We start from the raw sequence: 27,163 nt of genomic DNA on the forward strand, positions 1-27,163 counted from the left end.
AAGGAACTCTTCTTTATTGGTCAATCACCATCACAGGTTCCAGCATAACTGTAGAAGGGTGTATTGGAATGTTCGTGACAGGGGAAGGGAGAAACCACTAAGGGAAGAGGGGGAGGGGGGGGAAGGAACGTACCAAGTGGAAGGATTACAACACACCTCCCTGCATAGGGCGAATGAGAGAGAGAAAGAAAGAGATAAAGAGAGGGGAAGGAGAGAGAACCAGGAGTCTACAAGGTGAAAGCAGTATCAAGCGGGCAGCGACAGTCCACTGCAAAACCAGGTAAGTAGTTAAATAACAAGTCCTGCAAGGGAACAAGGAAGAAACAATAACAATATCTCTCACTTAACACAGTAGTCTCTGGTCCAGATAGGTGAGCTCCTTGTTCTCAGTGATCTTCTGGGACTGAGAGTTTGAGACTCTGTCTCTAGGTTACCACCGTTGTCGAAAACACCCCCTTGTCCATGAGGGATGATTCTGTCCATGCTCCACGTTTGGCCATTGTCCAGATGGACTACATTCTTTCCTACACTAGATATTTTGCACGGATCTGAAAATCTTGACGCTTCTTTCCTGCGTGCTTTAGGTAAATCCACCCGGACCCAATCTCCCTCCTTGAACATTTGTTTTTTTACATGTTTGGTCTGGTCGTATCTGATTTTGTACTTAGTTTGGTGTTCTCCCACTTTTCTTGAAATTTCACCTCGGTTTACTACACAAGTGTCCTTTCTTGACCCTACAGGTGGAGAAAGTTTCGTCTTCGGGATCCTTCCTTTAAGAGAAGTGAACGGGGAAACCCCAGTGACACTATTAGGAGAAGTGCGATAAGCCCATACCGTTTCCACTAACGCTGAATTTGCTGGTGTCCCCATCACTTCAGCCCTCTGCAAACACTCTTTGAACAACCGGTTGATCCTTTCCACTAAACCGTTTGCACGGGGACAATACAATGCTGATTTGTGGTGAGTGATGCCCCTGTGACACAGAAACTCTTTCATGTTGTCTGAAGTGAACTGTACTCCATTGTCTGTTATGAGGGTGTCAGGTAACCCCTCCTCAAAGAACACACTTTCTAGGAATTGTATGAGGACTCTTGTGTCGATTTGGTGGACGCATTTGTAGACCAACCACCGTGAGTGATAGTCCACCAGCACCAAGATGAAGCGTCCCTTCAATGTTTTTAAGTTGAGAGGACCAATGATGTCCAAGGCTAACTTAGACCATGGTCGATCAGGCACTTCGACGGGAGAAAGGGGGGGCTTGCGAGTCTGGTGAGTTTTGTCACTATGGCTACAGTCTACACAATTTCTCACCACGTGTTCCGTCATGGCGTCCATACCTGGCCACCAATACTCCAGTCTGATTTTGTTCTTGGTTAGACTCCGCCCTAAGTGTCCTACGTGTGCTAGACCCACAATCTTCTCTCTCAAGTTCTCTGGAGGAATAACTTTCTCCCCTCTGCAAATCACATTTCCTTGTATGTTAAGTTCTACTCTGACATCCCAGAATTTACCTAAATTGGTGGGAATGTCGTTCTTGTTTCCAGGCCAACCATTTCTGATGAATTCTTTGATCGAACACATTTCTGCATCAGCTTTCATACTGTCAATCCATTCTTCCTTATTTAAGCAGGTAAGTTGCAGTATTACATCATCACATTCACTACTAACAAGAGCACTCTCCCCCTCTAATGGAGACCGTGACAAAAAGTCAGCAACCGTGTTTTGATAACCTGGCATGTATTTCACGCAAAAATTGTAGCCTTCCAAACCCAAAATCCATCTAGCAATTCTGGGAGTGGTTTTGTTGGCTCCTTTGGTGGTGAAAGCAAACATCAGTGGTTTGTGGTCCGTCTTCACCGTAAAAGGAATGCCCCACAGAAAGAAGCGGAAGTGTTTGATCGCCCAGAAACAAGCTAATGCTTCTTTCTCCACCACCGAGTAGTTGATTTCAGCACCCTTTAGAGCACGAGATGCAAAAGCCACAATGTGTTCCTTACCCTCCCCCATTTGGGTGAGACTGGCCCCCAACCCTTTATTGCTTGCATCTGTGCAAAGGACTGTGGTTTTTTTAGGGTCAAACCTACCCAGCGATGGGGCAGAAATTATGCTCTCTTTGACCAATTCAAAGGCCTTCTGACAGGCATCGGACCACACAAATGAAGTTCTGGATTTGAGTAAATTGCGTAAAGGTTCCACAATGGAGGAATAGTTCCGCACAAATTTGGAATAATATTCGGAAAGGCCCAAAAACGATTTGAGGTCTTGAACACCTTTAGGGGGAACAGTGTCCCGAATAGCCTTAACTAGGTCTACTTTAGGTTTGATACCATCTTGAGAGATGGTGTGCCCCAGGTACTCAACCGATCCCACTCCAATACGACATTTCTCTTTTTTTAGCGTGAGGCCAGCTTTTTCCAAGTTGGTCAAGACCATCCTGAGAGTGGCATTATGCTCAGTCAAGTCCTTCCCGTAGATTAGTATATCGTCTTGGAAACAGAGAGTTCTGGGAAGGTCTTTCAAGACATGCTGCATGATCCTCTGGAAGGCAGCCGCAGCGGAAGCCAACCCGAAAGGCATGCGAAGGAATTGGAATGCTCCCAGGGGTGACACAAAGGAGGTGAGATGGCGTGAGTTGGGATGAAGCTCCACCTGGTGATAAGCAGAGGATAGGTCGAGAACGCTGAAACAACTCGCACCATTAATGAGGGTAAGCACCTCATGAATTCATGGGAGAGGGTGCCTGTCTACCCATATGTTCTGGTTAAGGTTCCTGAGGTCTACACATAGCCTGATATCCTTACTGGTAGCCTTGGTGGTAAGAACAATGGGGGCCAACCATTGTGAACACTCTATGGGTTCAATCACCCCCAACGACAACAATCTGTCCAACTCATTACGAAGGGGAACATGCATTAAATGTGGCATGGGTCTGGCTTTGTGTGCTACCGGCTTGGCATTGGATTTTAATTTGATGGAATGCTGATAATTCTTGAGTAAGCCTAGGTCATCCGAAAATACCTTTGGGAAGTCATTGCAAACATCCATCCCTCCAACTGAGGGATCCACTAAGAGGACCTGATCGGGGCTGTTAGGATCTAGCTTAATCCCGAGTTCCCTCTGGTGTTTCCAACCCAACAAGTTGGACCCCTTCTGGGTAATGTAGATCTTGCCCACCGTGTTCCTCCCTTTGAACCCTATTTCCTTCGTGGTCATGCCCAACAGGGGTATGGGGTCCCCATTGTAGCCTCCAGGTTGAATGTCTGGGGGCTGTACAGTTTCTTCCCAGGAGGGGAACAGTTGTGAAAATATACTAGCATCAACCAGGGTGTATGGGGAACACGAATCAGCAAAGACAGTTAGAGTTTTGTTATCAAGAGTGATGTTGCAAGAAGGAAATTTGTCTGAATTGTTAGTGTCTTTTAATTGAAAAATCAATTTAGGATCAGGAAATGCTTGCGACTCGATCTCCAACACTGATTTCGAACGCTGATCATGACAAACCCTGGACAAATGTCCTTTTTTCCCACATTTGTGGCAGACAACAGAACGTGCTTGGCATATCGGGTTGTTAGCTAGGTGCGTTGGGCTGCCACATCTATAACACTTGAGTTTACTCCCCTGAGATGAGGTGTTAGCCAACTTATTTTTAAGATCTTTGCTTATGGCATTGACCTCCGTGGTTTTGCTTCCTTCACCTTTCATTTCCACCATACAATCAGCTGTGTGCTCAATCCCTACCGCTATATCTATGGCTTCCTTGAGGTCAGGGTTTGCCACCAGAAGCCTCTCCTGAATCTTATGATTGTTGGTGCACCTGACCAATTGGTCCCTAATTAGGGAATCCTGAAGGGATTCAAACTCACACGTGTTCGCTAAACCCTTTAACGCTGCAATAAATGGTTTAACTTTCTCATGTTTGCCCTGTGTTCTTGAAAAGAACTTATGCCTCTCTAAAACTACATTTATTTTCTTACTAAAATGTTTTTGTAGTTTATTTACTGCCACCATATACACATTCTCATCGTCATCACTGTCACTTCCACCCTCTGCATTAGTGGAGATGTCATCATACACTTTACGTCCCTCAATACCCAAATTGTGTAACAGGGTGTGTAATTTACGTAAATGGGAAAATTTCTCCCCCCCTATAGCAATTAAATAGGACTCCAGTAACCCAAACCATTGTTTCCAAGGCAGAACTGGCTCTCCTGCCTCGTTAAGGAATGGTGGAGGCTGCGACATATTAGCGGCTGCCATTATGTACAAAGACTGGAAAGAGCACCCCACACAATGCAAAACGTTGCTGAGAATCCAGACAAGCAATCACAATTTCTACTTTTGCTTTACCACCCCCCACATGCACAACCCCCTTGTACACTGCAATACATGAATGAAGCAGTACATAAAATCCAAGGTATACGCTTGTACAGACAATATGAGGTATAAGAAACAAAATCACCAATGTGCAGTAACCATGACGTATAAGCAAAAGAATCACTAAACTCCGCAGTATATGATGGAAATCTCCTCAAAATGAAAAAATGACCCTTAGAGCGTGTGACAGCAACAATTAGCGAGGAGCAGCTGAGCCTGTCAGCGTGAGCAGACAAGCACGTCCTAAGAGGTATGACTGTGCCCAGCAGTGATTAACACAATGTGCAGCTGTGCCCGTCAGCGTGATATGACAGGCAGGAATCCCTTGAGCTGTGCCCATCAGCGAACGTAGGAAAAATTAGCTTGATAGAGGGTCCCACAACGTGAATGGAAAGTGTACTAGCGCTGGAGACGATCTCCTCACAACCGGACTGAAAACTTGAGCCACACTGCCACCCAGAGGCCAAAATCGGCAGCGCACCCTGAGCGCCTCAGCTGAGGAAAGTCAACATCGACGATCAGCTGAGGGAGTGAGGATGTTGGAAAGTGGCGCCGAGAGTAGATCACACAGGGAATGCCCCAGAGAAACTTCCAAGAAGCTGCCTTCCGACCGAAGAATAGAGCGACCACACAGCACCTCAGACAGCAGCCAGCCTCACTCCGGACAGCACTGAGGAGACAAATTCCTTCTTAATTTCTCTTTGTGGTTCCGAGTAGGAGTATGAAATCCCAGTCTTCAGAAATGTGTGCCAGTGGCCACCACCCTCACAAATTAGGGACTGGGAAGACAACTGCTTTTTTTTTTTATTTTTTAGCAAAAATGTAGACTACAGATTGTTCTGAATCTACCAACTGACTCAGGGGAAATTGCAGCTAAGATTGAACCTATTAAGAGGGGAACCCAGCTTCCTCAGCAAGAAGAGGATTTCCAGCAGCCCTCTGAAAACTGCGCAGTTCGGAATTCAATTTCCTGTCAATATAATCATCAGGTTAGAGGGCATGCAATGTCATTTCCAGTGATGTCACCATTATGCCAAAGGGTTGTTTTAAAACGTGAAATTTCCTTACCTCTTTCGGTCACTGAAAGTTGCCAAGTATGCTTAGAAAATGTGAAATACCTGACTGTTTTTTTGTTAACATGTTTTTGTTTTGAATGTACACAGAGTGAAAGACATTGTTTAAGTTTTGATTTGGGCTCAAATATGGGTGTGGTGTTTGCGAACAGTGTCTGGACAGTTGTGGGCTATTAAAGAGGAGGGGAGTAGTGGTTTTGGGGCATGATTGTAGGTTTTGAGATGCAGGAATAAGAGTGGCGTTGGCAGAACTTGAGATGTTTGAGCTTACAAGACAAGTATTTCTCATGCAGGCTTTTTACAAAAAGATTTGGGGGCATATTAGCAACAACCGGCGATAATTATCGCTAAGCGCACTTAGTGCTAGGATAATTATCGCCGGCTAGCGTGGATTTTTATCGCTGAGATACCGTGCTATTAGCAACGCTTATCTCAAAAGCGATAAAAATCCTTACGCTAACTGCCTAACTTGAGATTACGGCCTCACAAATTTAGCCATGATATCCACCTTCCATAGGCTTTCATGGCTAAGTCAGTCTTGAAGCAGGCATAAGGAAAGTAGCGATAACAGGGGTTATCGCTACTTTTCTTGCCACTATGCTTCATAGCGTGGGGCTTGATGATAGGAGAAATGTCGCTTAGCGACATTTCTCCTGTCATGTCAGGTCAGGAACCCCCACTTTGCATCTCATTAGAGATGCAAAGCTGGGCGTTAGGAATTCCTGCGCTAACGCAAGTTTTCACGCGTTAGTGTGAGCTTGCTAATTGGCCGATAAAATTATCGCTGCTTTTCGGCCGAAAACGGCTGCAAAAGCGGCGATAATTCTATCGCCTCGCCTTGCTGATATGCCCCAAAGTTCCGACATATGTGTCTGTAACAAAACCTGTATTTGTACAGCGCGCATTCACACCTTTGTGCGCTGTATGGCAGAGGATTATTGTCATCTAACTCAATGGTACTCGTTTTATTGACTTCAAAAGGATAAAAGGCAGAGTGGACCCATCATAAAGTCACACAGATCAGTGGAATGGATACATGAATCCACTGAGCCACCAGACCCACCTGCAGTTGAAGTCGTCTGTCATTCAAGTTACCACACTGTGCAGTCAGGTGTTCTATCCTGCCCTTCTTTCAGTGCTTCCTATGTCTCCCATTTTTACCTATTGTAGCCAAGAGCCGTTGGCATTGCCCTGTGCCTGGTCTTGTTTTTTTTCTTCTTTCCAATCAGAGTTGGTGACTAACCCAAGCGGGGTTGGCTTTAGGACGCTGTGACCGGTGCAGCTGCACCTGGTGCTGACTTTGATGGGTATGGGAGGGGGGGGAGGCACTGCGTTAAAAATAGCTATTGGTTTAAAAGCACCTGAAATTCCTTGTGCTTCCCGCGTAGTGGATGGTCACGTGCTTTGAGGACTGCTATTATTGAAGGATTCATCTTCATTGAAAAATACTCGCTTTTATAAATGGGCTTCACACCATATGTAGGTACAGACCAATATATTGAACATTCGTGATTCACAGGTCAGCGCGACAGCACTGCTTGTGATTAACACCAACTCCAGAGTTCCTCATCACCGTCTTCATACATATCTCCGTGTATCATCAACACAGTAACAGTGATCAGCTACCCACAGAGTGCCAGCCTTCACTCTCACTTGGGTACCCGGCTGTTGGCTCGTACACCTCACGTGGCTGCGCAATCTACCCGTCAGATGTCCCTAAATCCATTGGTCCTGATTAGACCCTAGATCAGGTATAGGGTCGAAACGTCATCGGCAACAAAAGAAAGCGAACCATTAACATTGCGTATTATTGTATATAGCTGCTGTATATTGTGTATTGCGATACCAAAGGGGATAATGGACGGAGCATTTGGGCAAATCAAACACTCACCCCCAGTCAACTGATCTGGTTTTAATCCATCATCATTCTTTAGCTCACTCCACCACCCCAGTTCAGACATGGCCATATGCAAATCAGTCTGACCCTGTGCCTCATGGGAACAGTCCAGCCCGAACTGCCAAGCCATGTCTTCCCTGGACCGGAAACAAGCATCCTGGGACCGGTTTCGGGTTCATAACCCTCATCAGCCAGGCTATCTTGAATCCAGTGGCGGAGTGAGCAAGGGACCCACATCTGGACATACCCTGCCAACTTAGGGCGAACAAAGCGATACCAAAGGTGGATGATGGACGGTGCATTTGAGCAAATCAAACACTCACCCCCAGTCAACTGATCTGGGTTTAATCCATCATCATTCTTTAGCTCACTCCACCACCCCAGTTCAGACATGGCCATATGCAAATCAGTCTGACCCTGTGCCTCTTGGGAACAGTCCAGCCCGAACTGCCAAGCCATGTCTTCCCTGGACCGGAAACAAGCATCCTGGGACCGGTTTCAGGTTCATAACCCTCATCAGCCAGGCTATCTTGAATCCAGTGGCAAAGTGAGCAAGGGACCCACATCTGGGCATACCCTGCCAACTTAGGGCGAGCAAAGCGATACCAAAGGGGATGATGGACGGAGCATTTGAGCAAATCAAACACTCACCCCCAGTCAACTGATCTGGGTTTAATCCATCATCATTGTTTAGCTCAATCCACCACCCCAGTTCAGACATGGCCATATGCAAATCAGTCTGACCCTGTGCCTCATGGGAATAGTCCAGCCCAAACTGCCAAGCCATGTCTTCCCTGGACCGGAAACAAGCATCCTGGGACCGGTTTCGGGTTCATAACCCTCATCAGCCAGGCTATCTTGAATCCAGTGGCAAAGTGAGCAAGGGACCCACGTCTGGGCATACCCTGCCAACTTAGGGCGAACAAAGCGATACCAAAGGGGATGATGGACGGAGCATTTGAGCAAATCAAACACTCACCCCCAGTCAACTGATTTGGGTTTAATCCATCCTCATTCTTTAGCTCACTCCACCACCCCAGTTCAGACATGGCCATATGCAAATCAGTCTGACCCTGTGCCTCATGGGAACAGTCCAGTTCGAACTGCCAAGCCATGTCTTCCCTGGACCGGAAACAAGCATCCTGGGACCGGTTTCAGGTTCATAACCCTCATCAGCCAGGCTATCTTGAATCCAGTGGCAAAGTGAGCAAGGGACCCACATCTGGGCATACCCTGCCAACTTAGGGCGAACAAAGCGATACCAAAGGGGATGATGGACGGAGCATTTGAGCAAATCAAACACTCACCCCCAGTCAACTGATCTGGGTTTAATCCATCATCATTCTTTAACTCACTCCACCACCCCAGTTCAGACATGGCCATATGCAAATCAGTCTGACCCTGTGCCTCATGGGAACAGTCCAGCCCGAACTGCCAAGCCATGTCTTCCCTGGACCGGAAACAAGCATCCTGGGACCGGTTTCAGGTTCATAACCCTCATCAGCCAGGCTATCTTGAATCCAGTGGCAAAGTGAGCAAGGGACCCACATCTGGGCATACCCTGCCAACTTAGGGCGAGCAAAGCGATGCCAAAGGGGATGATGGACGGAGCATTTGAGCAAATCAAACACTCACCCCCAGTCAACTGATCTGGGTTTAATCCATCATCATTGTTTAGCTCAATCCACCACCCCAGTTCAGACATGGCCATATGCAAATCAGTCTGACCCTGTGCCTCATGGGAACAGTCCAGCCCGAACTGCCAAGCCATGTCTTCCCTGGACCGGAAACAAGCATCCTGGGACCGGTTTCGGGTTCATAACCCTCATCAGCCAGGCTATCTTGAATCCAGTGGCAAAGTGAGCAAGGGACCCACGTCTGGGCATACCCTGCCAACTTAGGGCGAACAAAGCGATACCAAAGTGGATGATGGACGGAGCATTTTAGCAAATCAAACACTCACCCCCAGTCAACTGATTTGGGTTTAATCCATCCTCATTCTTTAGCTCACTCCACCACCCCAGTTCAGACATGGCCATATGCAAATCAGTCTGACCCTGTGCCTCATAGGAACAGTCCAGTTCGAACTGCCAAGCCATGTCTTCCCTGGACCGGAAACAAGCATCCTGGGACCGGTTTCAGGTTCATAACCCTCATCAGCCAGGCTATCTTGAATCCAGTGGCAAAGTGAGCAAGGGACCCACATCTGGGCATACCCTGCCAACTTAGGGCGAACAAAGCGATACCAAAGGGGATGATGGACGGAGCATTTGAGCAAATCAAACACTCACCCCTAGTCAACTGATCTGGGTTTAATCCATCATCATTGTTTAGCTCACTCCACCACCCCAGTTCAGACATGGCCATATGCAAATCAGTCTGACCCTGTGCCTCATGGGAACAGTCCAGTTCGAACTGCCAAGCCATGTCTTCCCTGGACCGGAAACAAGCATCCTGGGACCGGTTTCGGGTTCATAACCCTCATCAGCCAGGCTATCTTGAATCCAGTGGCAAAGTGAGCAAGGGACCCACATCTGGGCATACCCTGCCAACTTAGGGCGAACAAAGCGATACCAAAGGGGATGATGGACGGAGCATTTGAGCAAATCAAACACTCACCCCCAGTCAACTGATCTGGGTTTAATCCATCATCATTGTTTAGCTCACTCCACCACCCCAGTTCAGACATGGCCATATGCAAATCAGTCTGCCCCTGTGCCTCATGGGAACAGTCCAGCCCAAACTGCCAAGCCATATCTTCCCTGGACCGGAAACAAGCATCCTGGGACCGGTTTCGGGTTCATAACCCTCATCAGCCAGGCTATCTTGAATCCAGTGGCAAAGTGAGCAAGGGACCCACGTCTGGGCATACCCTGCCAACTTAGGGCGAACAAAGCGATACCAAAGGGGATGATGGAAGGAGCATTTGAGCAAATCAAACACTCACCCCCAGTCAACTGATTTGGGTTTAATCCATCATCATTCTTTAGCTCACTCCACCACCCCAGTTCAGACATGGCCATATGCAAATCAGTCTGACCCTGTGCCTCATGGGAACAGTCCAGCCCGAACTGCCAAGCCATGTCTTCCCTGGACCGGAAACAAGCATCCTGGGACCGGTTTCAGGTTCATAACCCTCATCAGCCAGGCTATCTTGAATCCAGTGGCAAAGTGAGCAAGGGACCCACATCTGGGCATACCCTGCCAACTTAGGGCGAACAAAGCGATACCAAAGGGGATGATGGACGGAGCATTTGAGCAAATCAAACACTCACCCCCAGTCAACTGATCTGGGTTTAATCCATCATCATTGTTTAGCTCACTCCACCACCCCAGTTCAGACATGGCCATATGCAAATCAGTCTGACCCTGTGCCTCATGGGAACAGTCCAGCCCGAACTGCCAAGCCATGTCTTCCCTGGACCGGAAACAAGCATCATGGGACCGGTTTCGCGTTTATAACCCTCATCAGAAAGGCTATCTTGAATCCAGTTGCAAAGTGAGCAAGGGACCCACGTCTGGGCATACCCTGCCAACTTAGGGCGAACAAAGCGATACCAAAGGGGATGATGAACGGAGCCTTTGAGCAAATCAAACACTCACCCCCAGTCAACTGATCTGGGTTTAATCCATCATCATTCTTTAGCTCACTCTACCACCCCCCCAGTTCAGACATAGCCATATGCAAATCAGTCTGACCCTGTGCCTCATGGGAACAGTCCAGCCCGTACTGCCAAGCCATGTCTTCCCTGGACCGGAAACAAGCATCCTGGGACCGGTTTCGGGTTCATAACCCTCATCAGTCAGGCTATCTTGAATCCAGTGGCAAAGTGAGGAAGAGATCCACGTCTGGGCATACCCTGCCAATTTAGGGCGAACAAAGAGATACCAAAGGGGATGATGGACGGAGCATTTTAGGAAATCAAACACTCACCCCCAGTCAACTGATTTGGGTTTAATCCATCATCATTCTTTAGCTCACTCCACCACCCCAGTTCAGACATGGCCATATGCAAATCAGTCTGACCCTGTGCCTCATGGGAACAGTCCAGTTCGAACTGCCAAGCCATGTCTTCCCTGGACCGGAAACAAGCATCCTGGGACCGGTTTCGGGTTCATAACCCTCATCAGCCAGGCTATCTTGAATCCAGTGGCAAAGTGAGCAAGGGACCCACATCTGGACATACCCTGCCAACTTAGGGCGAACAAAGCGATACCAAAGGGGATGATGGACGGAGCATTTGAGCAAATCAAACACTCACCCCCAGTCAACTGATCTGGGTTTAATCCATCATCATTCTTTAGCTCACTCCACCACCCCAGTTCAGACATGGCCATATGCAAATCAGTCTGACCCTGTGCCTCTTGGGAACAGTCCAGTTCGAACTGCCAAGCCATGTCTTCCCTGGACCGGAAACAAGCATCCTGGGACCGGTTTCAAGTTCATAACCCTCATCAGCCAGGCTATCTTGAATCCAGTGGCAAAGTGAGCAAGGGACCCACATCTGGGCATACCCTGCCAACTTAGGGCGAACAAAGCGATACCAAAGGGGATGATGGACGGAGCATTTGAGCAAATCAAACACTCACCCCCAGTCAACTGATCTGGGTTTAATCCATCATCATTCTTTAACTCACTCCACCACCCCAGTTCAGACATGGCCATATGCAAATCAGTCTGACCCTGTGCCTCATGGGAACAGTCCAGCCCGAACTGCCAAGCCATGTCTTCCCTGGACCGGAAACAAGCATCCTGGGACCGGTTTCAGGTTCATAACCCTCATCAGCCAGGCTATCTTGAATCCAGTGGCAAAGTGAGCAAGGGACCCAAGTCTGGGCATACCCTGCCAACTTAGGACGAATAAAGCGATACCAAAGGGGATGATGGACGGAGCATTTGAGCAAATCAAACACTCACCCCCAGTCAACTGATCTGGGTTTAATCCATCATCATTGTTTAGCTCACTCCACCACCCCAGTTCAGACATGGCCATATGCAAATCAGTCTGCCCCTGTGCCTCATGGGAACAGTCCAGCCCGAACTGCCAAGCCATGTCTTCCCTGGACCGGAAACAAGCATCCTGGGACCGGTTTCGGGTTCATAACCCTCATCAGCCAGGCTATCTTGAATCCAGTGGCAAAGTGAGCAAGGGACCCACGTCTGGGCATACCCTGCCAACTTAGGGCGAACAAAGCGATACCAAAGGGGATGATGGAAGGAGCATTTGAGCAAATCAAACACTCACCCCCAGTCAACTGATTTGGGTTTAATCCATCATCATTCTTTAGCTCACTCCACCAACCCAGTTCAGACATGGCCATATGCAAATCAGTCTGACCCTGTGCCTCATGGGAACAGTCCAGCCCGAACTGCCAAGCCATGTCTTCCCTGGACCGGAAACAAGCATCCTGGGACCGGTTTCAGGTTCATAACCCTCATCAGCCAGGCTATCTTGAATCCAGTGGCAAAGTGAGCAAGGGACCCACATCTGGGCATACCCTGCCAACTTAGGGCGAACAAAGCGATACCAAAGGGTATGATGGACGGAGCATTTGAGCAAATCAAACACTCACCCCCAGTCAACTGATCTGGGTTTAATCCATCATCATTGTTTAGTTCACTCCACCACCCCAGTTCAGACATGGCCATATGCAAATCAGTCTGACCCTGTGCCTCATGGGAACAGTCCAGCCCGAACTGCCAAGCCATGTCTTCCCTGGACCGGAAACAAGCATCATGGGACCGGTTTCGCGTTTATAACCCTCATCAGAAAGGCTATCTTGAATCCAGTTGCAAAGTGAGCAAGGGACCCACGTCTGGGCATACCCTGCCAACTTAGGGCGAACAAAGCAATACCAAAGGGGATGATGAACGGAGCCTTTGAGCAAATCAAACACTCACCCCCAGTCAACTGATCTGGGTTTAATCCATCATCATTCTTTAGCTCACTCTACCACCCCCCCAGTTCAGACATAGCCATATGCAAATCAGTCTGACCCTGTGCCTCATGGGAACAGTCCAGCCCGTACTGCCAAGCCATGTCTTCCCTGGACCGGAAACAAGCATCCTGGGACCGGTTTCGGGTTCATAACCCTCATCAGTCAGGCTATCTTGAATCCAGTGGCAAAGTGAGGAAGAGATCCACGTCTGGGCATACCCTGCCAATTTAGGGCGAACAAAGAGATACCAAAGGGGATGATGGACGGAGCATTTTAGGAAATCAAACACTCACCCCCAGTCAACTGATTTGGGTTTAATCCATCATCATTCTTTAGCTCACTCCACCACCCCAGTTCAGACATGGCCATATGCAAATCAGTCCGACCCTGTGCCTCATGGGAACAGTCCAGTTCGAACTGCCAAGCCATGTCTTCCCTGGACCGGAAACAAGCATCCTGGGACCGGTTTCGGGTTCATAACCCTCATCAGCCAGGCTATCTTGAATCCAGTGGCAAAGTGAGCAAGGGACCCACATCTGGACATACCCTGCCAACTTAGGGCGAACAAAGCGATACCAAAGGGGATGATGGACGGAGCATTTGAGCAAATCAAACACTCACCCCCAGTCAACTGATCTGGGTTTAATCCATCATCATTCTTTAGCTCACTCCACCACCCCAGTTCAGACATGGCCATATGCAAATCAGTCTGACCCTGTGCCTCTTGGGAACAGTCCAGTTCGAACTGCCAAGCCATGTCTTCCCTGGACCGGAAACAAGCATCCTGGGACCGGTTTCAGGTTCATAACCCTCATCAGCCAGGCTATCTTGAATCCAGTGGCAAAGTGAGCAAGGGACCCACATCTGGGCATACCCTGCCAACTTAGGGCGAACAAAGCGATACCAAAGGGGATGATGGACGGAGCATTTGAGCAAATCAAACACTCACCCCCAGTCAACTGATCTGGGTTTAATCCATCATCATTCTTTAACTCACTCCACCACCCCAGTTCAGACATGGCCATATGCAAATCAGTCTGACCCTGTGCCTCATGGGAACAGTCCAGCCCGAACTGCCAAGCCATGTCTTCCCTGGACCGGAAACAAGCATCCTGGGACCGGTTTCAGGTTCATAACCCTCATCAGCCAGGCTATCTTGAATCCAGTGGCAAAGTGAGCAAGGGACCCACATCTGGGCATACCCTGCCAATTTAGGGCGAGCAAAGCGATACCAAAGGGGATGATGGACGGAGCATTTGAGCAAATCAAACACTCACCCCCAGTCAACTGATCTGGGTTTAATCCATCATCATTGTTTAGCTCAATCCACCACCCCAGTTCAGACATGGCCATATGCAAATCAGTCTGACCCTGTGCCTCATGGGAACAGTCCAGCCCGAACTGCCAAGCCATGTCTTCCCTGGACCGGAAACAAGCATCCTGGGACCGGTTTCGGGTTCATAACCCTCATCAGCCAGGCTATCTTGAATCCAGTGGCAAAGTGAGCAAGGGACCCACGTCTGGGCATACCCTGCCAACTTAGGGCGAACAAAGCGATACCAAAGTGGATGATGGACGGAGCATTTTAGCAAATCAAACACTCACCCCCAGTCAACTGATTTGGGTTTAATCCATCCTCATTCTTTAGCTCACTCCACCACCCCAGTTCAGACATGGCCATATGCAAATCAGTCTGACCCTGTGCCTCATGGGAACAGTCCAGTTCGAACTGCCAAGCCATGTCTTCCCTGGACCGGAAACAAGCATCCTGGGACCGGTTTCAGGTTCATAACCCTCATCAGCCAGGCTATCTTGAATCCAGTGGCAAAGTGAGCAAGGGACCCACATCTGGGCATACCCTGCCAACTTAGGGCGAACAAAGCGATACCAAAGGGGATGATGGACGGAGCCTTTGAGCAAATCAAACACTCACCCCCAGTCAACTGATCTGGGTTTAATCCATCATCATTCTTTAGCTCACTCTACCACCCCCCCAGTTCAGACATAGCCATATGCAAATCAGTCTGACCCTGTGCCTCATGGGAATAGTCCAGCCCGAACTGCCAAGCCATGTCTTCCCTGGACCGGAAACAAGCATCCTGGGACCGGTTTCGGGTTCATAACCCTCATCAGCCAGGCTATCTTGAATCCAGTGGCAAAGTGAGCAAGGGACCCACGTCTGGGCATACCCTGCCAACTTAGGGCGAACAAAGCGATACCAAAAGGGATGATGGACGGAGCATTTGAGCAAATCAAACACTCACCCCCAGTCTACTGATTTGGGTTTAATCCATCATCATTCTTTAGCTCACTCCACCACCCCAGTTCAGACATGGCCATATGCAAATCAGTCTGACCCTGTGCCTCATGGGAACAGTCCAATTCAAACTGCCAAGCCATGTCTTCCCTGGACCGGAAACAAGCATCCTGGGACCGGTTTCGGGTTCATAACCCTCATCAGCCAGGCTATCTTGAATCCAGTGGCAAAGTGAGCAAGGGACCCACATCTGGACATACCCTGCCAACTTAGGGCGAACAAAACGATACCAAAGGGGATGATGGACGGAGCATTTGAGCAAATCAAACACTCACCCCCAGTCAACTGATCTGGGTTTAATCCATCATCATTCTTTAGCTCACTCCACCACCCCAGTTCAGACATGGCCATATGCAAATCAGTCTGACCCTGTGCCTCTTGGGAACAGTCCAGCCCGAACTGCCAAGCCATGTCTTCCCTGGACCGGAAACAAGCATCCTGGGACCGGTTTCAGGTTCATAACCCTCATCAGCCAGGCTATCTTGAATCCAGTGGCAAAGTGAGCAAGGGACCCACATCTGGGCATACCCTGCCAACTTAGGGCGAACAAAGCGATACCAAAGGGGATGATGGACGGAGCATTTGAGCAAATCAAACACTCACCCCCAGTCAACTGATCTGGGTTTAATCCATCATCATTCTTTAACTCACTCCACCACCCCAGTTCAGACATGGCCATATGCAAATCAGTCTGACCCTGTGCCTCATGGGAACAGTCCAGCCCGAACTGCCAAGCCATGTCTTCCCTGGACCGGAAACAAGCATCCTGGGACCGGTTTCAGGTTCATAACCCTCATCAGCCAGGCTATCTTGAATCCAGTGGCAAAGTGAGCAAGGGACCCAAGTCTGGGCATACCCTGCCAACTTAGGACGAACAAAACGATACCAAAGGGGATGATGGACGGAGCATTTGAGCAAATCAAACACTCACCCCCAGTCAACTGATCTGGGTTTAATCCATCATCATTGTTTAGCTCACTCCACCACCCCAGTTCAGACATGGCCATATGCAAATCAGTCTGCCCCTGTGCCTCATGGGAACAGTCCAGCCCGAACTGCCAAGCCATGTCTTCCCTGGACCGGAAACAAGCATCCTGGGACCGGTTTTGGGTTCATAACCCTCATCAGCCAGGCTATCTTGAATCCAGTGGCAAAGTGAGCAAGGGACCCACGTCTGGGCATACCCTGCCAACTTAGGGCGAACAAAGCGATACCAAAGGGGATGATGGAAGGAGCATTTGAGCAAATCAAACACTCACCCCCAGTCGACTGATTTGGGTTTAATCCATCATCATTCTTTAGCTCACTCCACCACCCCAGTTCAGACATGGCCATATGCAAATCAGTCTGACCCTGTGCCTCATGGGAACAGTCCAGCCCGAACTGCCAAGCCATGTCTTCCCTGGACCGGACACAAGCATCCTGGGACCGGTTTCAGGTTCATAACCCTCATCAGCCAGGCTATCTTGAATCCAGTGGCAAAGTGAGCAAGGGACCCACATCTGGGCATACCCTGCCAACTTAGGGCGAACAAAGCGATACCAAAGGGGATGATGGACGGAGCATTTGAGCAAATCAAACACTCACCCCCAGTCAACTGATCTGGGTTTAATCCATCATCATTGTTTAGCTCACTCCACCACCCCAGTTCAGACATGGCCATATGCAAATCAGTCTGACCCTGTGCCTCATGGGAACAGTCCAGCCCGAACTGCCAAGCCATGTCTTCCCTGGACCGGAAACAAGCATCATGGGACCGGTTTCGCGTTTATAACCCTCATCAGAAAGGCTATCTTGAATCCAGATGCAAAGTGAGCAAGGGACCCACGTCTGGGCATACCCTGCCAACTTAGGGCGAACAAAGCGATACCAAAGGGGATGATGAACGGAGCCTTTGAGCAAATCAAACACTCACCCCCAGTCAACTGATCTGGGTTTAATCCATCATCATTCTTTAGCTCACTCTACCACCCCCCCAGTTCAGACATAGCCATATGCAAATCAGTCTGACCCTGTGCCTCATGGGAACAGTCCAGCCCGTACTGCCAAGCCATGTCTTCCCTGGACCGGAAACAAGCATCCTGGGACCGGTTTCGGGTTCATAACCCTCATCAGTCAGGCTATCTTGAATCCAGTGGCAAAGTGAGGAAGAGATCCACGTCTGGGCATACCCTGCCAATTTAGGGCGAACAAAGAGATACCAAAGGGGATGATGGACGGAGCATTTTAGGAAATCAAACACTCACCCCCAGTCAACTGATTTGGGTTTAATCCATCATCATTCTTTAGCTCACTCCACCACCCCAGTTCAGACATGGCCATATGCAAATCAGTCTGACCCTGTGCCTCATGGGAACAGTCCAGTTCGAACTGCCAAGCCATGTCTTCCCTGGACCGGAAACAAGCATCCTGGGACCGGTTTCGGGTTCATAACCCTCATCAGCCAGGCTATCTTGAATCCAGTGGCAAAGTGAGCAAGGGACCCACATCTGGACATACCCTGCCAACTTAGGGCGAACAAAGCGATACCAAAGGGGATGATGGACGGAGCATTTGAGCAAATCAAACACTCACCCCCAGTCAACTGATCTGGGTTTAATCCATCATCATTCTTTAGCTCACTCCACCACCCCAGTTCAGACATGGCCATATGCAAATCAGTCTGACCCTGTGCCTCTTGGGAACAGTCCAGTTCGAACTGCCAAGCCATGTCTTCCCTGGACCGGAAACAAGCATCCTGGGACCGGTTTCAGGTTCATAACCCTCATCAGCCAGGCTATCTTGAATCCAGTGGCAAAGTGAGCAAGGGACCCACATCTGGGCATACCCTGCCAACTTAGGGCGAACAAAGCGATACCAAAGGGGATGATGGACGGAGCATTTGAGCAAATCAAACACTCACCCCCAGTCAACTGATCTGGGTTTAATCCATCATCATTCTTTAACTCACTCCACCACCCCAGTTCAGACATGGCCATATGCAAATCAGTCTGACCCTGTGCCTCATGGGAACAGTCCAGCCCGAACTGCCAAGCCATGTCTTCCCTGGACCGGAAACAAGCATCCTGGGACCGGTTTCAGGTTCATAACCCTCATCAGCCAGGCTATCTTGAATCCAGTGGCAAAGTGAGCAAGGGACCCACATCTGGGCATACCCTGCCAACTTAGGGCGAACAAAGGGATACCAAAGGGGATGATGGACGGAGCCTTTGAGCAAATCAAACACTCACCCCCAGTCAACTGATCTGGGTTTAATCCATCATCATTCTTTAGCTCACTCTACCACCCCCCCAGTTCAGACATAGCCATATGCAAATCAGTCTGACCCTGTGCCTCATGGGAATAGTCCAGCCCGAACTGCCAAGCCATGTCTTCCCTGGACCGGAAACAAGCATCCTGGGACCGGTTTCGGGTTCATAACCCTCATCAGCCAGGCTATCTTGAATCCAGTGGCAAAGTGAGCAAGGGACCCACGTCTGGGCATACCCTGCCAACTTAGGGCGAACAAAGCGATACCAAAAGGGATGATGGACGGAGCATTTGAGCAAATCAAACACTCACCCCCAGTCTACTGATTTGGGTTTAATCCATCATCATTCTTTAGCTCACTCCACCACCCCAGTTCAGACATGGCCATATGCAAATCAGTCTGACCCTGTGCCTCATGGGAACAGTCCAATTCGAACTGCCAAGCCATGTCTTCCCTGGACCGGAAACAAGCATCCTGGGACCGGTTTCGGGTTCATAACCCTCATCAGCCAGGCTATCTTGAATCCAGTGGCAAAGTGAGCAAGGGACCCACATCTGGACATACCCTGCCAACTTAGGGCGAACAAAACGATACCAAAGGGGATGATGGACGGAGCATTTGAGCAAATCAAACACTCACCCCCAGTCAACTGATCTGGGTTTAATCCATCATCATTCTTTAGCTCACTCCACCACCCCAGTTCAGACATGGCCATATGCAAATCAGTCTGACCCTGTGCCTCTTGGGAACAGTCCAGCCCGAACTGCCAAGCCATGTCTTCCCTGGACCGGAAACAAGCATCCTGGGACCGGTTTCAGGTTCATAACCCTCATCAGCCAGGCTATCTTGAATCCAGTGGCAAAGTGAGCAAGGGACCCACATCTGGGCATACCCTGCCAACTTAGGGCGAACAAAGCGATACCAAAGGGGATGATGGACGGAGCATTTGAGCAAATCAAACACTCACCCCCAGTCAACTGATCTGGGTTTAATCCATCATCATTGTTTAGCTCACTCCACCACCCCAGTTCAGACATGGCCATATGCAAATCAGTCTGACCCTGTGCCTCATGGGAACAGTCCAGCCCGAACTGCCAAGCCATGTCTTCCCTGGACCGGAAACAAGCATCCTGGGACCGGTGTCGGGTTCATAACCCTCATCAGCCAGGCTATCTTGAATCCAGTGGCAAAGTGAGCAAGGGACCCATGTCTGGGCATACCCTGCCAACTTAGGGCGAACAAAGCGATACCAAAGGGGATGATGGACGGAGCATTTGAGCAAATCAAACACTCACCCCCAGTCAACTGATCTGGGTTTAATCCATCATCATTCTTTAGCTCACTCCACCACCCCAGTTCAGACATGTCCATATGCAAATCAGTCTGACCCTGTGCCTCATGGGAACAGTCCAGCCCGAACTGCCAAGCCATGTCTTCCCTGGACCGGAAACAAGCATCCTGGGACCGGTTTCGGGTTCATAACCCTCATCAGCCAGGCTATCTTGAATCCAGTGGCAAAGTGAGCAAGAGATCCACGTCTGGGAATACCCTGCCAATTTAGGGCGAACAAAGAGATACCAAAGGGGTTGATGGACGGAGCATTTTAGGAAATCAAACACTCACCCCCAGTCAACTGATCTGGGTTTAATCCATCATCATTCTTTAGCTCACTCCACCACCCCAGTTCAGACATGGCCATATGCAAATCAGTCTGACCCTGTGCCACATGGGAACCGTGCAGTCCGAACTGCTAAACCATGTTTTCCCTGGACCGGAAACAAGCATCCTGGGACCGGTTTCGGGTTCATAACCCTCATCAGCCAGGCTATCTTGAATCCAGTGGCAAAGTGAGCAAGGGACCCATGTCTGGGCATACCCTGCCAACTTAGGGCGAACAAAGCGATACCAAAGGGGATGATGGACGGAGCATTTGAGCAAATCAAACACTCACCCCCAGTCAACTGATCTGGGTTTAATCCATCATCATTGTTTAGCTCACTCCACCACCCCAGTTCAGACATGGCCATATGCAAATCAGTCTGCCCCTGTGCCTCATGGGAACAGTCCAGCCCGAACTGCCAAGCCATGTCTTCCCTGGACCGGAAACAAGCATCCTGGGACCGGTTTCGGGTTCATAACCCTCATCAGCCAGGCTATCTTGAATCCAGTGGCAAAGTGAGCAAGGGACCCACGTCTGGGCATACCCTGCCAACTTAGGGCGAACAAAGCGATACCAAAGGGGATGATGGAAGGAGCATTTGAGCAAATCAAACACTCACCCCCAGTCAACTGATTTGGGTTTAATCCATCATCATTCTTTAGCTCACTCCACCACCCCAGTTCAGACATGGCCATATGCAAATCAGTCTGACCCTGTGCCTCATGGGAACAGTCCAGCCCGAACTGCCAAGCCATGTCTTCCCTGGACCGGAAACAAGCATCCTGGGACCGGTTTCAGGTTCATAACCCTCATCAGCCAGGCTATCTTGAATCCAGTGGCAAAGTGAGCAAGGGACCCACATCTGGGCATACCCTGCCAACTTAGGGCGAACAAAGCGATACCAAAGGGGATGATGGACGGAGCATGTGAGCAAATCAAACACTCACCCCCAGTCAACTGATCTGGGTTTAATCCATCATCATTCTTTAGCTCACTCTACCACCCCCCCAGTTCAGACATAGCCATATGCAAATCAGTCTGACCCTGTGCCTCATGGGAACAGTCCAGCCCGTACTGCCAAGCCATGTCTTCCCTGGACCGGAAACAAGCATCCTGGGACCGGTTTCGGGTTCATAACCCTCATCAGTCAGGCTATCTTGAATCCAGTGGCAAAGTGAGGAAGAGATCCACGTCTGGGCATACCCTGCCAATTTAGGGCGAACAAAGAGATACCAAAGGGGATGATGGACGGAGCATTTTAGGAAATCAAACACTCACCCCCAGTCAACTGATTTGGGTTTAATCCATCATCATTCTTTAGCTCACTCCACCACCCCAGTTCAGACATGGCCATATGCAAATCAGTCTGACCCTGTGCCTCATGGGTACAGTCCAGTTCGAACTGCCAAGCCATGTCTTCCCTGGACCGGAAACAAGCATCCTGGGACCGGTTTCGGGTTCATAACCCTCATCAGCCAGGCTATCTTGAATCCAGTGGCAAAGTGAGCAAGGGACCCACATCTGGACATACCCTGCCAACTTAGGGCGAACAAAGCGATACCAAAGGGGATGATGGACGGAGCATTTGAGCAAATCAAACACTCACCCCCAGTCAACTGATCTGGGTTTAATCCTTCATCATTCTTTAGCTCACTCCACCACCCCAGTTCAGACATGGCCATATGCAAATCAGTCTGACCCTGTGCCTCTTGGGAACAGTCCAGCCCGAACTGCCAAGCCATGTCTTCCCTGGACCGGAAACAAGCATCCTGGGACCGGTTTCAGGTTCATAACCCTCATCAGCCAGGCTATCTTGAATCCAGTGGCAAAGTGAGCAAGGGACCCACATCTGGGCATACCCTGCCAACTTAGGGCGAACAAAGCGATACCAAAGGGGATGATGGACGGAGCATTTGAGCAAATGAAACACTCACCCCCAGTCAACTGATCTGGGTTTAATCCATCATCATTGTTTAGCTCACTCCACCACCCCAGTTCAGACATGGCCATATGCAAATCAGTCTGACCCTGTGCCTCATGGGAACAGTCCAGCCCGAACTGCCAAGCCATGTCTTCCCTGGACCGGAAACAAGCATCCTGGGACCGGTTTCGGGTTCATAACCCTCATCAGCCAGGCTATCTTGAATCCAGTGGCAAAGTGAGCAAGGGACCCATGTCTGGGCATACCCTGCCAACTTATGGCGAACAAAGCGATACCAAAGGGGATGATGGACGGAGCATTTGAGCAAATCAAACACTCACCCCCAGTCAACTGATCTGGGTTTAATCCATCATCATTCTTTAGCTCACTCCACCACCCCAGTTCAGACATGGCCATATGCAAATCAGTCTGACCCTGTGCCTCATGGGAACAGTCCAGCCCGAACTGCCAAGCCATGTCTTCCCTGGACCGGAAACAAGCATCCTGGGACCGGTTTCGGGTTCATAACCCTCATCAGCCAGGCTATATTGAATCCAGTGGCAAAGTGAGCAAGAGATCCACGTCTGGGAATACCCTGCCAATTTAGGGCGAACAAAGAGATACCAAAGGGGGTGATGGACGGAGCATTTTAGGAAATCAAACACTCACCCCCAGTCAACTGATCTGGGTTTAATCCATCATCATTCTTTAACTCACTCCACCACCCCAGTTCAGACATGGCCATATGCAAATCAGTCTGACCCTGTGCCTCATGGGAACAGTCCAGTCCGAACTGCTAAACCATGTTTTCCCTGGACCGGAAACAAGCATTCTGGGACCGGTTTCGGGTTCATAACCCTCATCAGCCAGGCTATCTTGAATCCAGTGGCAAAGTGAGCAAGGGACCCACGTCTGGGCATACCCTGCCAACTTAGGGTGAACAAAGCAATACCAAAGGGGATGGTGGACGGAGCATTTGAGCAAATCAAACACTCACCCCCAGTCAACTGATCTGGGTTTAATCCATCATCATTCTTTAGCTCATTCCACCACCCCAGTTCAGACATGGCCATTTGCAAATCAGTCAGACCCTGTGCCTCATGGGAACAGTCCAGCCCGAACTGCCAAGCCATGTCTTCCCTGGACCAGAAGCAAGCATCCTGGGACCGGTTTCAGGTTCATAACCCTCATCAGCCAGGCTATCTTGAATCCAGTGGCAAAGTGAGCAAGGGACCCACATCTGGGAATACCCTGCCAACTTAGGGCGAACAAAGCGATACCAAAGGGGATGATGGACGGAGCATTTGAGCAAATCAAACACTCACCCCCAGTCAACTGATTTGGGTTTAATCCATCATCATTTTTTAGCTCACTCCACCACCCCAGTTCAGACATGGCCATATGCAAATCAGTCTGACCCTGTGCCTCATGGGAACAGTGCAGTTCGAACTGCCAAGCCATGTCTTCCCTGGACCGGAAACAAGCATCCTGGGACCGGTTTCGGGTTCATAACCCTCATCAGCCAGGCTATCTTGAATCCAGTGGCAAAGTGAGCAAGGGACCCACATCTGGGCATACCCTGTCAACTTAGGGCGAACAAAGCGATACCAAAGGGGATGATAGACGGAGCATTGAGCAAATCAAACACTCACCCCCAGTCAACTGATCTGGGTTTAATCCATCATCATTGTTTAGCTCACTCCACCACCCCAGTTCAGACATGGCCATATGCAAATCAGTCTGACCCTGTGCCTCATGGGAACAGTCCAGCCCGAACTGCCAAGCCATGTCTTCCCTGGACCGGAAACAAGCATCATGGGACCGGTTTCGCGTTTATAACCCTCATCAGAAAGGCTATCTTGAATCCAGTTGCAAAGTGAGCAAGGGACCCACGTCTGGGCATACCCTGCCAACTTAGGGCGAACAAAGCGATACCAAAGGGGATGATGGACGGAGCCTTTGAGCAAATCAAACACTCACCCCCAGTCAACTGATCTGGGTTTAATCCATCATCATTCTTTAGCTCACTCTACCACCCTCCCAGTTCAGACATAGCCATATGCAAATCAGTCTGACCCTGTGCCTCATGGGAACAGTCCAGCCTGTACTGCCAAGCCATGTCTTCCCTGGACCAGAAACAAGCATCCTGGGACCGGTTTCGGGTTCATAACCCTCATCAGTCAGGCTATCTTGAATCCAGTGGCAAAGTGAGGAAGAGATCCACGTCTGGGCATACCCTGCCAATTTAGGGCGAACAAAGAGATACCAAAGGGGATGATGGACGGAGCATTTTAGGAAATCAAACACTCACCCCCAGTCAACTGATCTGGGTTTAATCCATCATCATTCTTTAGCTCACTCCACCACCCCAGTTCAGACATGGCCATTTGCAAATCAGTCTGACCCTGTGCCTCATGGGAACAGTTCAGTCCGAACTGCTAAGCCATGTTTTCCCTGGACCGGAAACAAGCATCCTGGGACAGGTTTCGGGATCATAACCCTCATCAGCCAGGCTATCTTGAATCCAGTGGCAAAGTGAGCAAGGGACCCACGTCTGGGCATACCCTGCCAAATTAGGGCGAACAAAGCGATACCAAAGGGGATGATGGACGGAGCATTTTAGGAAATCAAACACTCACCCCCAGTCAACTGATCTGGGTTTAATCCATCATCATTCTTTAGCTCACTCCACCACCCCAGTTCAGACATGGCCATATGCAAATCAGTCTGACCCTGTGCCTCATGGGAACAGTTCAATCCGAACTGCTAAGCCATGTTTTCCCTGGACCAGAAACAAGCATCCTGGGACAGGTTTCGGGATCATAACCCTCATCAGCCAGGCTATCTTGAATCCAGTGGCAAAGTGAGCAAGGGACCCACGTCTGGGCATACCCTGCCAACTTAGGGCGAACAAAGCGATACCAAAGGGGATGATGGACGGAGCATTTGAGCAAATCAAACACTCACCCCCAGTCAACTGATTTGGGTTTAATCCATCATCATTCTTTAGCTCACTCCACCACCCCAGTTCAGACATGGCCATATGCAAATCAGTCTGACCCTGTGCCTCATGGGAACAGTCCAGTTCGAACTGCCAAGCCATGTCTTCCCTGGGCCGGAAACAAGCATCCTGGGACCGGTTTCGGGTTCATAACCTTCATCAGCCAGGCTATCTTGAATCCAGTGGCAAAGTGAGCAAGGGACCCACATCTGGACATACCCTGCCAACTTAGGGCGAACAAAGCGATACCAAAGGGGATGATGGACGGAGCATTTGAGCAAATCAAACACTCACCCCCAGTCAACTGATCTGGGTTTAATCCATCATCATTCTTTAGCTCACTCCACCACCCCAGTTCAGACATGGCCATATGCAAATCAGTCTGACCCTGTGCCTCTTGGGAACAGTCCAGCCCGAACTGCCAAGCCATGTCTTCCCTGGACCGGAAACAAGCATCCTGGGACCGGTTTCAGGTTCATAACCCTCATCAGCCAGGCTATCTTGAATCCAGTGGCAAAGTGAGCAAGGGACCCACATCTGGGCATACCCTGCCAACTTAGGGCGAACAAAGCGATACCAAAGGGGACGATGGACGGAGCATTTGAGCAAATCAACCACTCACCCCCAGTCAACTGATCTGGGTTTAATCCATCATCATTGTTTAGCTCACTCCACCTCCCCAGTTCAGACATGGCCATATGCAAATCAGTCTGACCCTGTGCCTCATGGGAACAGTCCAGCCCAAACTGCCAAGCCATGTCTTCCCTGGACCGGAAACAAGCATCCTGGGACCGGTTTCGGGTTCATAACCCTCATCAGCCAGGCTATATTGAATCCAGTGGCAAAGTGAGCAAGAGATCCACGTCTGGGAATACCCTGCCAATTTAGGGCGAACAAAGAGATACCAAAGGGGGTGATGGACGGAGCATTTTATGAAATCAAACACTCACCCCCAGTCAACTGATCTGGGTTTAATCCATCATCATTCTTTAGCTCACTCCACCACCCCAGTTCAGACATGGCCATATGCAAATCAGTCTGACCCTGTGCCTCATGGGAACAGTCCAGTCCGAACTGCTAAACCATGTTTTCCCTGGACCGGAAACAAGCATCCTGGGACCGGTTTCGGGTTCATAACCCTCATCAGCCATGCTATCTTGAATCTAGTGGCAAAGTGAGCAAGGGACCCACGTCTGGGCATACCCTTCCAACTTAGGGTGAACAAAGCAATACCAAAGGGGATGGTGGACGGAGCATTTGAGCAAATCAAACACTCACCCCCAGTCAACTGATCTGGGTTTAATCCATCATCATTCTTTAGCTCACTCCACCACCCCAGTTCAGACATGGCCATTTGCAAATCAGTCAGACCCTGTGCCTCATGGGAACAGTCCAGCCCGAACTGCCAAGCCATGTCTTCCCTGGACCGGAAGCAAGCATCCTGGGACCGGTTTCAGGTTCATAACCCTCATCAGCCAGGCTATCTTGAATCCAGTGGCAAAGTGAGCAAGGGACCCACGTCTGGGCATACCCTGCCAACTTAGGGCGAACAAAGCGATACCAAAGGGGATGATGGACGGAGCATTTGAGTAAATCAAACACTCACCCCCAGTCAACTGATTTGGGTTTAATCCATCATCATTGTTTAGCTCACTCCACCACCCCAGTTCAGACATGGCCATATGCAAATCAGTCTGACCCTGTGCCTCATGGGAACAGTGCAGTTCGAA

This window comes from Triturus cristatus, chromosome 1_1, assembly GCF_964204655.1.
Source record: "Triturus cristatus chromosome 1_1, aTriCri1.1, whole genome shotgun sequence".
Taxonomy (NCBI): domain Eukaryota; kingdom Metazoa; phylum Chordata; class Amphibia; order Caudata; family Salamandridae; genus Triturus; species Triturus cristatus.